The sequence below is a fragment of the Bos javanicus genome, chromosome 26, assembly GCF_032452875.1.
Source record: "Bos javanicus breed banteng chromosome 26, ARS-OSU_banteng_1.0, whole genome shotgun sequence".
Classification (NCBI taxonomy): domain Eukaryota; kingdom Metazoa; phylum Chordata; class Mammalia; order Artiodactyla; family Bovidae; genus Bos; species Bos javanicus.
Window position 1 is genome coordinate 21453868 of NC_083893.1, and position 15289 is coordinate 21469156.

General features: G+C 49.6%; 1 long non-coding RNA gene across 1 annotated transcript; it reads right to left on the bottom strand.

Annotated features, from left to right (window-relative positions):
• Positions 1-253: 253 nt before the first annotated feature.
• LOC133239294 (uncharacterized) lies at positions 254-13231 on the bottom strand. Its single transcript, XR_009733787.1, has 3 exons — positions 3815-13231; positions 3602-3715; positions 254-3460 (listed from the first exon to the last, which is right to left on the bottom strand). It is a non-coding gene; the product is annotated as an uncharacterized LOC133239294 (long non-coding RNA).
• Positions 13232-15289: the final 2058 nt, after the last annotated feature.

The window sequence follows — 15289 nt, forward strand, 5'->3', positions numbered from 1 at the left end:
GTGACGCCCTCCTCCCCCAGAGGTATAAAAGCCACACAAGGACAGAGGGGCTGTTGGAGGGACGCTCTGGCCCAGACCCCAGGCTCTGACAGTGATTCAGCCACAGTGAGGGAGGCCAGTGCACTCTGGAAGGGCCCTGGGTGAGAGACCCCTCCCTGGGGGACCCTGCCCTCCTCCCACTTTACCTGCAGAGGCTGAGGGTGCATGGGGACCCTCATGGATGTAGGAGATGTAGGGGACCCTCATGGATGTAGGAGAAAGGCCCAGATGTACAAAAGGAGCCTCTCACATCTCCTCACACGTGAACACTCAGGGACAGTCAGGGGCATGCTGACATGCTGGCACACATCCACACTCACTCACACACCTATAAACATATCCTTGCAGCCACGGCCACACACCCAAGAATGCACTCATGCACAGGTATACGCCCACAGGAGCACTGACACACTCAGCCTGCCCTCACAGCCCCCACCACACACCACCAGTCATGGCCTCCTGCTCATATCCTTCCTCCAGCCCTGGCCCTTCAGGGAATGAAGGCCTTATTCTCCTCAAACACACTCATTCATCCTTCTCCAGTTCTTTAGCGGCTTACCTCAACCCCTCCCTCTCCCCACCATTGGTGTCTCCTTTCCCTCTCCCTTAAACGCTTATGTCATTTCATGGTGCTGAGATACAAGGGAAATTTTGCTCGCTTTACAACCCGATCTCAGCCCTTTATTTGGTACAGAAGGAGTAGGGCCTAAGGCGGGAAATGAGGGATCCCCCTACTGTGCTTCCCCAAATAAGAGGCCTATGTGGAATCCCTGTGGACTCTGGGCTGGAGTGTGTGTGGGGGTGTGTGTGTGGTGGCTCCTGCCTTCTTCCTATGAACTGATGACCTACCCAGCCCCACTACAGAGCCTTCCTCCTCCTCCATTCCTACTCCTCCCACCTCCTTCCTACCTATCCTCTGTGGCCTATCCTGGGGCCCAGATTCTCCAGAAGCCTCCCCTCCTGGAGCCTGGCTGCCCCCGGGACTCCTATCTGCTGACCTTACCCCTCACTCTGGTGACATTCCTTTTGTGCCTTCACTTTTGAGTCTCTCTTCATTATTGTCTTATGAGCTCTTATGAGTCTCTTATGAGCTCCTACAAAACAGGGGCAAATCCTGGCTGCATCTTGCATCTCTTCACCCCACATACCTGCCTAGCAGTCCCTCAGCCAATATCTTAATGAACAAATAGATGAGTTAAAGGGTGTGGGTGAACATGTGTTGAGAATGTGAGCATGTGCGAATGAAGAGGAAGTGGGTGCAGAGGCAGCTACATGGAGTAAGCACCACTTCCCAATCCCTCTCTACTAACAACCAGTGCACTCCTCCCAACTGCCCAACCTGGAAGGTGTTCATTTTATAAGACTCAGAGGCTCAGGGACATTACATTATTTCCAAAAGGTCACAAGGCTGGGATACTAAGACCTGGATGCTAGCTGCACCTCCCTCCTTCCTCTTGGCTCAGGATAGTACAGTGGGGGGTAAGGGGTGAGGAGATAGAGTCGATTTTTGATAACCAGGCTGCCTGGCCCAACCTATCCAGTGTGGCGGGCTCTAGTCCCCTCTCCACCATGGTCTTAAGTCTGTCTCTTTCTTCCCAAGCTCTTTCTTCAGTCTTAATCTCCCTTTCTGCCCTCTGTTCTATCATCTCTACCCAAGATCACCATCTCCTCAGTGTTCCTTGAACATATTTCTAAGAGCAAGAAAACAAAGACTACAGCCTTAGCTCCATCACTAACTAGCTAGTGGCCTTGAGCAAATCACTAGTCACAAATTCACTCTGGCCTGGGTTTCCCTGAGTGTGTAGACTGGCCGAGATGCTGTCTCAGTTTCCCTCCAGTGTCAGCAATCAGGGCTCCAATCCCTGGTGAGAGGAGGACAAGAACAGCCAGTATCTTACCCACCCCAGTCCACTCCCAGACCCCAAGAGGGGTCTGGGCTCAAAGAGGGCTGGGAAATGCTGTGAATTAATTACCATCAGACCTCTGGCCGCTGTTCATCTCTGTAAACAAACATTTTAATATGCAGTAATTAATTACATCTGCCACACCGACCCTCCTCTCGTTCATCCTTCTTCAGCATCTCTTCTGTTCACTCTGAACCAACCTCCTCCTCCCAGTTGAGTCCTGAGAACCTAGGCAGGGCTCCCTCTCACCATCTCCCCAGCCTTCTCCCCCCATCACCAGATGCACCTGCTTACATCTGCCATCCTATTCTGCAGCTTTTTGTTCCTTTTCTGTTTCTTTAACACCTGTCTGTCTTTTTAACAGCCCATTGTCTCTAGTTCTCTCTGCCCGGATTTCCCTCCAAGACAAAGTTTAATCCAGAGACACGTTCTGGGAGAGACAGAGAAATGAGGAAGCCAGTGGATCTGTTCCGGGTGTGGAGAACACACCGGGTGTGAAATGCTGAACACCAGCATTTCAACTCCTCTGTGGGCCAGAACCAGGCTGATTTACAGGGATTATTCTAAAACCAAAACAGACCCCGTTTTAGGAGTAGCCCTCCCGACCCTAAGAGCTCCTAAGAGTCGTTCTGTCCCTGTCTATTCTATCTCCCAGCCTCCACAGCAGCTCAGTGTGAAAAATAGAGGGGACACATCCACGCTGGTGAGCCCACCTGGCCACGTCACAATCAAATGTCACCATTTCCAAGGGCCAGGAGTACCACCATTGGATCTACCTTCCGCACACCAGCCCTCCTCGGCCTGCATACCTCTCCCAGGGGTAGGCAGCCAGGTACGGTGGGCGTGTGGGCGGTGCCCCCATGTGGAAGGGAGGCAACCCTCTTTCTGGGGAAAGTTCATTCTGCCCTGCCTGGAGTCTCCGGTGGGATCCGGGGAACCAACTCTGGATCAGAGATGAGAACTCCAAATGAGAATGAGACGAGGGGGGCAGGCGCCTAGGGTTCGGAGCGACAGGGACGGTGGGAATAGGACCAAAGGTCTGAGAAGTCCGGGCCAGGCGGGTGGCGCAGGGGTAACCGGGAGCGGAGTGGGCGGGGTGGGGCGGGCGCCACCAGGCGTGGCGCAGGGAACCGAGCAGAATGAAATGCAGATGCAAAACGTGCTCGTAAGAGTTTCCTCTCTCTCCCCATCTGCCAAAGCCGAGATTTTAATCTTTAATCCATGAGCAATCAGCGAGCAGCGGCGAATGGCACATTACAGATGTTTTACTGTCGCGGGCGCTCGCAGCTTCCACGCTCCGCACAGGCGCGCGGGGGGCCCCCACCCCGCTTCACCACGCCCGCCCCACCCCTCCTCCTCCGGTCCCTCTTCTTCTCCCCCCAACCCCCAGTCGTGGTTTAAAGATATTCCCTCACCTGCATGCTCCTGGTCCGACGTGGAGCTGGGAGTGGGGCGTCGGGCCGTTAACCCTTGCTAGAGGACCTGGGGTTCCGCCGATGATGGTACACGCGGGGACACTGGCAGGGGGAGGGGGGGTCCTCAGCATTGCGTTGAGGCGCATTCCCGGCCAGGTACAAATTGGAGGAGGCGAGGAGCTGGGCATCGAGGGCCCCCGCTTGCTGAGTTATCCCACCTCCCGTCCCATTCCCCAACCCCACCTCCGGGCTGATCGCGGCTCCTGTGATTAGCGCTCCAGATGTTCGGCGGTTGCTGGGGCTGAGATTTCCAGATGTTGGGCATCTCTGTTCTCATGTGTGGGGCAGTACTCCCCTCTGCATTACAAGGAAGGAGAGTACCTTAGTGGTCAGATCTGGGAGTCCCTAGGGAAATCTGATGGGGTGACTTCTTGAAGACCAGCTGATAAAACTTACATGAACTGGGGGAGTAGTGCCCTCTGTAAAGTAGGAGCAGGCGTGGGAGGAGGAAGATGAGAGGCTCTGAAGCTCTTATCAAGCCCTGTGGTCAATTTGCTCCCTCCAGCCTCTGAAGGATCTCTGAAAGCCAAGGGGATGTACTCTGCCTCCAGCTCAGAAATTCTTAGTAGTGATTCTAGTTTGCAAGTTGTGTGATTATTTAAATATCTGTCACTTCCATTAACCCATAAGTTCCAAGAGGCCAAGGACTATGTTTTTATTTACCTTTGTGTTCTCTGGGTTGAGCAGTGGGCCTCAGTTGGTGCTCAAAGCAGATGCTCGATAAATATTTGTTGACTGAATGAAGGAATCTGTGTGGTCTACAGTCTTATTGTTCAGTTGGTAAGTTGTGTCCAACTCTTTGCAACCCCATGGACTACAGCACACGAGGCTTCTCTGTCCTTCATTATTTCCCGGAGTTTGCTCAAATCCATGTCCATTGAGTCAGTGATGCTATCCAACTATCTCTATGCTATAGTCTTAGATCATATTTTCTTCTACCATTATCATTAAAGACAGGCCCTTCACTCCATGCACCTAAACATGCACACACAATCCCCCTCCTTGGAGACTATTCCCAAACTGCAAGCCCATTTTCCTCCTACCTCCATGGTGGGTCTCTCCCATCAGATAGAAGAGAACCTCAGGGCAAGAGTATGTCTGACACTCAGCCAGGGCTTCTTTGGCCAGCTGCCTTCTCTCCCCAGGCCCCAGCAGCTAGGACCCTCTGAGCCTTCCCCTGATTCTTGGACACCCTCTCCCTGCACCCCCCCCCCCAACTGTCCCCAACTGCCTGCATGGCCACAAACACCATAACCCTCTCTGATACTCCTGTTGCCTGGTGTTTTCAATGTGCTATTTGCTTAGTCCAAAGGCACCCCTAATCCCAACCCAGCCCCAACCTAGTTCAAAACCCCATTTCACTAGGACCAGAAGCCATTTGGGATGTAGAGTTGGGAGTTTTGGCAATGGTCTGAAAAGAAAAAACCAAAGGAGTGGAGACCGGAGATATAGAGAAAAAAGAGGTAGAAAAGAGAAAAGCCGGAAAGAAAACCGAAATGATTGGAAGAAGAGGGGAAGAGAAGAATCCACAAAGAAGAGCGCTTTAGAGGACAGAGGCAGAAAGACAGAAGAGGCAGAAACAGTGACTGGAAGAGACAGACAGCCAAAGAGGCCCAGAAGGAAAGACACAGGCAGAGGGATGGAAAACAGGGAGTGTGTTCTGGATCCCGGGAAGTGGAGCCTCGGATTCTGGGAGAGCGGGAGCAGCGGCGTCGGGGAGGGAGACGCCAAGGGGCGAGAGTCTGGAAAAGCGCCCGAGAGCCTGGTCCTGCCCTAGCCGGGCGCCGGCTGTCGGCTGTCTCTCGGAGCCGCCCCAGGCCTAGGCCGCAGGGCCCACAGGCGGCCCAGAGAGGCGGCCGCGGCGGCGAGGGAAGCCAGAGTGAGAGGCAGCCGAGCCGCGTGTGTGTTTTTATTATTATTATTTCTGATTAAAGAGGAATTCATCTCGTATCTGCCTCCTGCCAGGGGCCGAGGCGCCGCCATTGGGGTTAACGGTGCGGAAGAATACAAAAAAATTTCATTGAGGAGGATTATAAAAGTTACTAGCTGGAACATTAACAGAAGAGTAACTTGTAAAAAATGCAATATTACAATATTCACAAGGACGGCAGAGCGTGGTAAAGCTATAAAATTCAACATTAAAATCTTCCACAGCCTAGATAACCTAGTTAACAAACATGGTATTGGAACTACTTTTCTGTTGGGGCTGAGGGATACGAGCCGGGGGCTGATCACACAACGGCGAAGGTGGGAGGGGGCGGGGCCGCCCTTGGGCTAGCCCCGCCCTTTCCTAGCCTCAGCCTCCTCTCCAGGAAAATGGGGATAAGAGTCCCCCTCAAGGGTTGGGGAATGCCTAAGGAAGCTCTCTGATGTGGCTGTACAGTTGTGAGGTTATTTTTGTGTGTAAAGTGCTACTCAAGGCAGACAATTCACTGTGGATTTAGTCCTGATGGATAGGATGTACATTTCTGTAACTGCAAGATGTGCATGTAAAGTGTATTAAGAAAGAATTGTATATATGCATGAATGTATGCATTCTAGGTGGGCTGTGTGTGCGTGTGCAGGATGTGTGTCCCCAGGGCCACTCTATCTGTGTGTGTATGGTGGTTCTTGATAATATATGTATGGTATGTAAATAGATATGTAGGTAGGGTACACAGAGTACAGAACTTTGGGGTTCAGGGTGTGTATGTTCAAATATGTATGTATGTCAGGTGAGACTCTAATAAGGTATAAATGCATAGAGTCTATGTGTAGGTTACATATGTGTCTAGACCGGATAGGTATTTGCTGAGTATATTGCATGTTCATGGTGTATTCATGTATGGGTTATGTATGCTATCACAGGCACATTATGTGTCTTTTTGAAAGATATGTTTTAAAGAAGATTTATGCTTGCTTGGCTCAGTGTGCATGCATGTGCAAGATGTACGTATCATAGGGCATTGTGTGGTTGTGAAAGGATGTTTGTGTATGCACATAGCATAGAAAGTATAATACATTTGGTCTATATGCAGAATATGTATTTATGCATAGTCTCTGTATGGGATAGTGTGCATAAATGTGTATATATGTGTTTAGGACATGTGTATATGCATGCAGTATGAGTACATGTGAGCAGAGGGGATGTTTTTGAATGCATGTGTCCAGGTCTTTTGTGTATATTCAAGTATCTATGGAGTGTATGTATGTGAGCAGAGTGCATATATGTGAAGGGCATATGCAAGTGTATGTTATATATATGTTTGTGAATAATGCATAGACATTATGTGAGATGTCTGAGTATATGGAGTGTCTGTGGATGTCACAGAGCATGTGCTTTTATCAAGCCCCCAAATACTTGTAGTTTGGTGGTTAAGAGCACAGGCTTTACAGACAAGCTGCTTAGAATTGAATTATGGCTTTGTCATGTACTTAGTGTATGACACTGGGCAAATGGAACCTCTGGTTGCCTTAGCTTCCCCACCTGCAAAATGGTAATAGTAATATCATCTGCTTCACAGAGTTGTCATTGGGCACTAGATGAGTGAATACTTGCTGTAGTAGGCAGAATAATGGTTACCTCACAAATCTCAACCCCCCAAATCTGTGATTATCTTACCTTACGTGGCAAAAGAGATTTAGAAGGTAGGATCATGTTAAGGATCTTTACATGAGAAGATCACCCTGGATTTTTGAAGCATGCCCAATGTCATCACAACGGTTTTTATAAGAGGGAAGCAGGAATAGCAGTCAAAGAAAATGTGAGGGCAGAAGGCAAGATCAGAGTGAGGTGGCCATGAGCCAAGGAATGTGGATGACATCTAGAAACTGGAAAAGATAAGGAAACGAATTCTCCCCTAGAGTCTCCAGAAGAAACATAGCCTGCTGACCTGTTTTAGACTTTGAACTCAAGAAAGGTAAGCTAATAAATGTGTTGTTTTGGCACCCCACTCCAGTACTTTTGCCTGGAAAATCCCATGAGGATTTTCCTGGTAGGTTGCAGTCCATGGGGTCGCTAGAGTCGGACACAACTGAGCGACTTCATTTTCACTTTTCACTTTCATGCATTGGAGAAGGAAATGGCAACCCACTCCAGTGTTCTTGCCTGGAGAATCCCAGGGACGGGGAAGCCTGGTGGGCTGCCGTCTATGGGGTTGCACAGAGTCGGACACGACTGAAGCGACTTAGCAGCAGCAGCAGCGTTACAGCAGCCGGAGGAAACTAACGCCCTTGTAAAACTATGTACAGGAGTGCCAACCAAGTACACAGCATACACATTATAAGTATTTGTTTTTTGTTTGTTTGTTTTTGTTTTGGCTGTACTACACACCTATGGGATCTTAGTTCCTTGACTAGGGATTGAACCCCAGCCAGCAATGAAAGCTCCAAGTCCTAACCCTGGACCACCAGGGAATTCCTTTTAAGTATTTGTTAAATTCTGAGGAGGCAGGACTTCCCTGGTGGTCCAGTGGCTAAGGGTCAGAGCTGCCAATGCAGGGGGCCAGGCTTGAATCCCTGGTCAGGGAACTAGATTCTACATGCTGCATCCAAGAGTTACATTCTGGTGTGGCACAACTGAGACCTGGCACAGCCAAATAAATAAATATTAAAAAGAATCCCTAAGAGGAGATTATTGAGGCCCTAGGAAAGGCCTAATATATCAGTCGCCAGATTTGCCATCTACATGTAAATATGCCTCTGGCTACCCTGGACCCTCCAAGATTCTGGATCCTGCCAGAGCACATGTTTTGCCATCATAGACATGGACACAGCTCGGAGGGTGGAGGGGATGCTCCTTCAATGTCTGCCTGCTTCTTCTTCCTGAATCATGCACTGGGCTTGGGGCTAGCACATGCATTTAGGCCTGTGGCTGAGGGGGCTCAGGGGGCAGGTTGAGAATCTTCAGACCCTCCCATTCACTTGCTCTTTGGATCAGACTAGGCAGGAGGACAGGGTTGTCATGAGGGAAGGGAAACAGTGTGGGAAGCAAGTGCCTTAAGAGCCAGTGGAGTGAGTATACACACGTCCTTGGTCACAGAGAGCTACACCAGATTGTCAGTCGCACTTAGCCACAATTTTAACCATAGAACTCAAGCCGCCAATGGGGGAATTTCTTGCTCAAAGGCCATGGCTGTTTCCTTAGCTCTTTGCTTCTTTTTCTGTCTTCTTTCATCTCCAGCTTGGGCCCACCTGGAGAATGCTCCTCGCATGTTTCCCAGATGGGGGCAGGGACTTTGGAGACTTTGCCATGAGATAATGGAGTAAGTGGATTAATTTGCACCACAATATAGTTTTCATTCTTACCAGTATGTGCAGGTATGTGTGTATGTGTGAGCCTCAGTTTCCTTATCCACACAACGGGAATAAATACTCCTTTCCTGCCTTTCTCAATGGATGTTAAGAGACTCGAAAGAAAACCTGCTCTACAATCACTTAGTATTGGCAGTGCCTGGGCCCTGGAGCCAGGCACATATTTACTTGGAGAAAAGAGGCAACTCTGGCCACTCTGAGGAAAGGGCAGTGCAAAGGTGTAGGTAGGAAGGGCAAGTCACCAGGAATCCAAAGAACCATTGCTAACAGATATCCATTTCTTCTCACTATGAAAGATAACACTAGAAGTCTGTCCCCTGAGGACATCTACTTCAGGACAGATGTGTTTGAACAAATGTGTTCACAGGTCCACACTGTAGGAGACAGTGTACACTCATGGCAGGCCCCAGGGAGGTATGATAGAGTATTTTGGGGATGAGCGCCTGCCAGGATACAAAACTTTCTGCATTGACATGATTAAGAACCAAATTCTGGAATTTGAATACCCAGGCAGGGAACTCAGCTCCACCACTTCTGGCCAGTGTAACTCTGGAAGCAGTTAATCTCTCAGTCTCAGCTTCCCCGCCTATAAAATGGAATGATAATGATGTTTAATTCATAAAGTTGTTGCGAAAATTAAATGAGACATGAAATATTTATCACAGCACCTGGCATATAACGTTTCCAATAAACACTATTGTTGACAGTGATGATGTTATTGACATCATCATTCCTCCCCACTTCCGGGAGGAGGCCATGTGGTGCTAGCGAACCAGAGGGACCTGGTTAGAATTGAAGTGCCACCACTAACCAGCTACATATACTTGACCAACTTTAATCCAAATGAGCCTCAGCTTCCTCATCTATATAATAGGGTCAGTAACATCTACTTCAAACAGACACCCCATGAGTGGTTAAGACTTTGCCTTCCAATGCAGGGGGTGTGGGTTCAATCCCTGAGCAGGGAGCTAGGATCCCACATGTCTCACAGCCAAAACAAAAAACAGAAGCAAGATTGTAACAGATTTAAGAGACTTTAATAAAGTGACCCCAAAGCCACAGCTGGCCTTTAGCTAGGTTTTCTCAGCCTACACTGTAAATACATAATCATGCAGTTAGTGCCAAAGGGTATACACAGGAAAATAAGTCTTCCTTCCACCCCTGCCCTCTTCCTTGAGGTAACCACTATTTCCAGTTTCTTGTATATCTTTCCAGAGCTAATCTGTGCAGGTACAAATGTGTGTGTGTATATGTATATCTGGCTTCCCTGGTGGCTTTGATGGTAAAGAATCTCCCTGCAGTTCAGAAGACCCAGGTTCGATCCCTGAGTTGAGAAGATCCCCTGGAGAAGGGAATGGCTTCCCACTCCAGTATTCTTGCCTGGAGAATTCCATGGACCGAGGAGCCTGGCAGGCTATAGTCCATGGGGTCGAAAAGAGTTGGACATGACTGATCAGCTAACACTTTCATATATATGTATGCCTCTTCTTCTTTCAATAAATGGTCCCAGCCCTTCCCTGGTGGTCCAGTGGTTAAGACTCCATGATTCCAATGCAGGGGGCATGGTTTGATCCCTGGTTGGGGAATTAAGATCCCACATGCTGTGTGGCAAAAAAAAAAAAAAAAGCACTTATCAATAAATGGTACCTACCAACATAAAAAATAAATAAATGGTCTGTTACACATTGTTCTATGCCTTACTTTTTTCACTTAGTTCACCTTGGAGATCTTTCCTCACCTATGTACAAAGATTCACTTGATTCTTGGTTATGACTGCCTAGTATTCCATTGAATAAATATTTCATGACATTCAAGCAGACTCCTAATAGTGGACATTAAGATTACTTCTACTCTCAAGCAAAGCCACAGTGACTATCCTTACACATCCATCATTTGGTCATCTGCCTGGTCACATTTTTTAAAAATTTTAAATAATTTCTAAATGAATTTCAAAGAAAAACTAAGATTCCTCATTACTCTTAAAAAATTAGACAGCTAGCCATCACTGGCCCCCACTTCAGCATGACAATCCCATCCTTTAGAGAGAACTTTGTCCCCCTGCCTGTTGTCTTCCCAGCCATTTCTGCCCCCACAGGCATCTGTGTTTATGAACCCCCATAAGACTTATGAAATTACATGTGCAAATAGTGTCTGGTAGCCAAAAAATGCTATTATTACTCTCTCATGGGGAATTACTCATCTACAATTTTTCAAATGGGCCTGTCTTAGGGGCACAGGTTCTTATGTTCACACATGTGGGGCTGGGGTGCCTTCTTGTTGCATGTGGGAAACTGGTGGTCCAAACAGGAAGAGGAGTCATGCTCAGAGGCCCCTTGCTCACAAACCTTCCACATCTCTGGAAGAGGAGGGAAATTCCTTCATATATACACTGCTCCATTGAAAGAAATTAAGACTTACCTGCCTGTGAGACTTATGCTGGCAAATATAGTAGCCATTTTCCACATTTAAATTAAATAATTAAATTCAATTAAAGTTAATTTAAATACATAGAATTTAAAATCTGTTCCTCAGATTTTCAAGTGTTCAACTGCCATATATGGTTAGTAGCCACCATCTTGAAGTGCAGATACAGAATATTTGCACTATCACAGAAAATTCCACTGGACAGCATCGTTCTAGACTGTAAGCTCCATGGAGGCAGGGACTATGTATCTCTTGTATCACCATGACCCCTGCCAACCACAGAACTGACACAGAGAAGGCACTCTGTAATGGTTGTTGAACTAATGGCTGAGGAACAAATAAATCAACCAACCAAGGGCCCAGAGGATTTACAGCCAGAGGTTCCTCCACAGCACCCCACTGAGGCAGGTTTTTAAGGGGAAATAGGATGGGCTGGGTCATGGAGGACCTTAATATAATACTGGAGCCTCAATGTCCCCAGAGAGGCCAGCAGGGTCACCCCTCAGGACTGAGGCCTAGAAAGGAAGTAATCACTCACAGATGGTTTTTTGAGTCAGAAACCTGTGTTCTCAACATTCCTGCTGTTACTCTTTGTGAGGTCTCCCTCCATAGAATCTGAATAAAAGCCCCTTCTGAAATGCCCCCAATGTCTGTGGGTCTGAACTGGGGAGGCCTCATTAACTCCTGAGGGTCAGTGCAGAGCATCTTCAGTAACTGGTTGAGGGAGCTAAGTTCTTGCTGGTTACTTCCCCACCCAAGCCAGAAGGTGTTTCCAGAGGCTGTAGTGCCTGATCTGTTCCTGCCTAAACCACGGTAACAGATGGTAGAGGACAGGGCCTGAGAATCTGGGTAAGAGGACAAGAGCGTATAGTGAGCACACTTAGATTTTTAGAAGCTGTGACTTTCTGCCCTTATGTTTGTACGTATTGGGGGCCAGGTGTGTGGTAGGGAGCTATGTATGTATTGGGGGCTGTGTGTGGTATGAGAGGGGCTTAATGTGTAGTGAGATCAGTTACATGATTACAGTCAGGAGGTATGTGTGGAGTGTGTATTGAGGGCTGTGGGTTGGAGGCTGTGTGTGTTGGGTGATGGGCTGTGTGTGTATGAGGGTGTATATGTGTGGTGGGTCTGTGGTGAGGGGATGAATGTACTGGGGGCTATGTGTGTGCATGTGTGTAGTGTGTGTACGTGTGGTGGGTTGTGTGTGTGTTTGTAGTGTGTGATGGCTGTGTCTTTCCTGTGGCCTTGCTTCACTTTCTCATGCTCCCAGATGTGGGCCAGAGTTGACACCTGGAATCAACCTGGGGACTCCCACTGTGGAACACCTCCTCCATCCACGAGGGGAGGCATGAGCTGCGGTCACAAACGGCCCTTCCTGCTGCTTGGTTCTGGCAGGGCAATGGGGATGCTGGGTGGGGTTAAACTAAAGACCCAGAGAGACAGACCGAAATGGAGACAGAGAGAGAGATAGGAAGAGAAGAAAGACCTGACCAGGCCCTTGAGACCAGGTGGGAGACACGGGGTGGACTGGGGGGCCAGGGGTGGGTGGTGCAAGGAAGAGTGTGTGAGTAAGTGTTCTAGGAGGTGAGGGGAAAGCAGAGAGACAATGGATCGGATCGAAGGCCAGAGGGCGAGATGAGAGGGAGAAGAGAGCGAGAGAGGGATGAGAGAAAGAGAGATTGATGGGAAGTGGGGAGAAAAGAGCGGTGGGGAAAGCAGAGACAGTGGATCAAAGGCCAGAGACGAGACCCGAGAAGGGGGAGGGGGAAGAAGGGGCGAAGGGAGGGGGCTCGGCGGGGGAATTGCCGGGCGGGCGCTCGGGCGCTCCGAGCCGCGCGGCTCCCCGGGGAGACGGCAGACACTTTGCGGAGATGTTACTCCGGAGTTGGAGACGATGATAAATATGATAATTTGTATAAAATCTGAATGGGTCTTGTTTTCAGGGAGAATGCCTCGGATGATGAATGGGCCCGGCTCTCAGATAGATGGCTGATAAAAAGTGTATTGGATTGTTGAGAGCGATTTTAATTCTCATTCTCTACCTGCAGATGCCGCGGCCGCCGCGCCGGGCCTCGTTCTACCTCTCGGCCAAGCGCGCGGGTCGGCCAGCGGCCGGGCAGGCCTCGGCGGCTCAGGAGGCTTCTGAAATGACTCTAATTACAGAGTTATTAATTTTAAGAGGAGGGTGAGCGGGGGGTTTATGATTATTAATCGAGTGCGGGCTCTCGGCGAGCGGGGCGGAGCCGGCGGCGGGCAAGCGCGCTCGAAGCGCGGAAGATGCGCTGGGCTCCGGGCAGCTCCAAGCCTGGAGGGCTCCGCGGCGGCGGCCACCAGTACCGTTTTGCAGACTGGCTGAGGATGCAGAGGCTTCCGAGCGCAGTCCGCATCCCTCATCTCCATCCCGCTTCTGACCTGTGGTCCAACCTCTAGCCCTGGTCCGCGCGCCTGCGCAGCCGAACGTACAGCTTTGCGCCAGGGGAACAAGTCGGGTCCGCAGCCCCAGGTCCAGGAGGCGCGGCTTTGCGACAGGAAGCTCACCCTCAGGGCTCCCAGCTCCCACCCGTCAACCCCAAGCCTGTGACTGATGCAGTGCGGGGCTCCTTTAGAGACAAACGAAAAGAACAATAGCATTTATGCGAGCCCCTACGTGTGCCAGGAGCTGTGCTGGGGGCTTTATTTCTTTAGTTTCGCCGGGCAGAATGGATGAGCCTCCTCACTCAGAGGAGGAAACTAAGAGAATAATTTGTTCTTGGGAGGGGATATATTTACTTTAAGGATGCTGCAGGCAGCCTTTCTCTCCGCCCCACCCCCGCCACCCCTCAGACAGCTTCCCTTGACCAAGTGCTGTGGGGGGTGGAGGGCGGAGGAGGAAACAACAGAGAAAACTCTCTCTTAATTCACATCCATGCAGTCACCTTCATTCCTAGTGTCTGTTCTGGGTGACCCAGCGTATTGCCTAACACATTGTCCATCTTGGAGGAAGATTTTCAAAAGACTGGGCTGCAACCTGGGAAGGCAGACACCCAAAAGTTCATAAATGGTTTTGCTCCACAGCACTGGCACTTTGGGTATAATATCTGCCTGGCCACAGTGAGTATTTTAAAGAACTCACAGATCATTGAGAAAAGGCCATTCGGTGTAATAGGTGGGGAATTGGTTAAATTCCAGTTAAAAAAAAAAAAAAAAAGAGACCCCTCCAAACCAAAAGGCCCAAAACCCTCCTCCTGCCACACACATTCATTTCTGTCTCACTCTTACTGGAAGGGTTAAAGATAGTTTCCACAGTCCTGGATTATTCCAGAACTTCTTCAATTTCTGCCTTTGGCAAAGATAACGCCCGCTCTAAGAGGAAAAAGACAGACCTCTGCAGGCTTAGGGAAAAGAGCAACTATAGGATGATTCTAGCATATAGGGGAAAGGTACCTGTCACAGTGGCTGTTCTGTGGACCCAGAAGAGCCAGTAATGAGGATGGGCTCATGAGTAGGGTCCTTCATGCTCCTCTGCAGTTCCCAGGGTGCTTTGGCCCAGCTCATGGGGATTCAAATGGGACAACCCAGGTCAGGCTTGTAGGTGGAGGGTATCAGGTTCAATCCAGGGAATTCTTGCCAGGGCTGGTGCTCAGGATCAGGATCCACGAGGCCCGATCAGAGGCTAAGCCCAGTGGCAGGGAGCCCCCCACCCCCACCCCCACCCCATATTGAGGTTGCTGGCCTGGAAGCTGGAAAAGCCTGAGGTCTCATGGGAAGGGACAAGGCCTGGCTGGAAAACTCTTAGGGTGGGGCTCCCAGCTTCTTGCAAGGCTGGGTGAGGGCTGCTGGCCCTGCAGCCTCACAGAATTGGCTGGCCAGGTCACAGGAGCTAACTCTGGGTTTCCAGATTCAAAGGCTCTGAGGAGAGAGAGAGAGAAGAGAGGAGAGAGAAGAGTATAGAGATGGTGAAAGGTATGAGGATTTGGAAGAAGAGGGGAGAAGGGTTCCTGAGTTTCACCAACTGGATGTGCTGAAGGACCCCCCAACCTCTGAACCACAGCCTGTGTCTCTTTTCTCTCTGACTCCGCAGTGGGCCCTAGGAATACTTGGCATAGCATGTGCTTAGGAGCATAGGTTATGGAGGCAGTATCTGGGTACAGATCTTACCTTTGCCACCTATTCGCT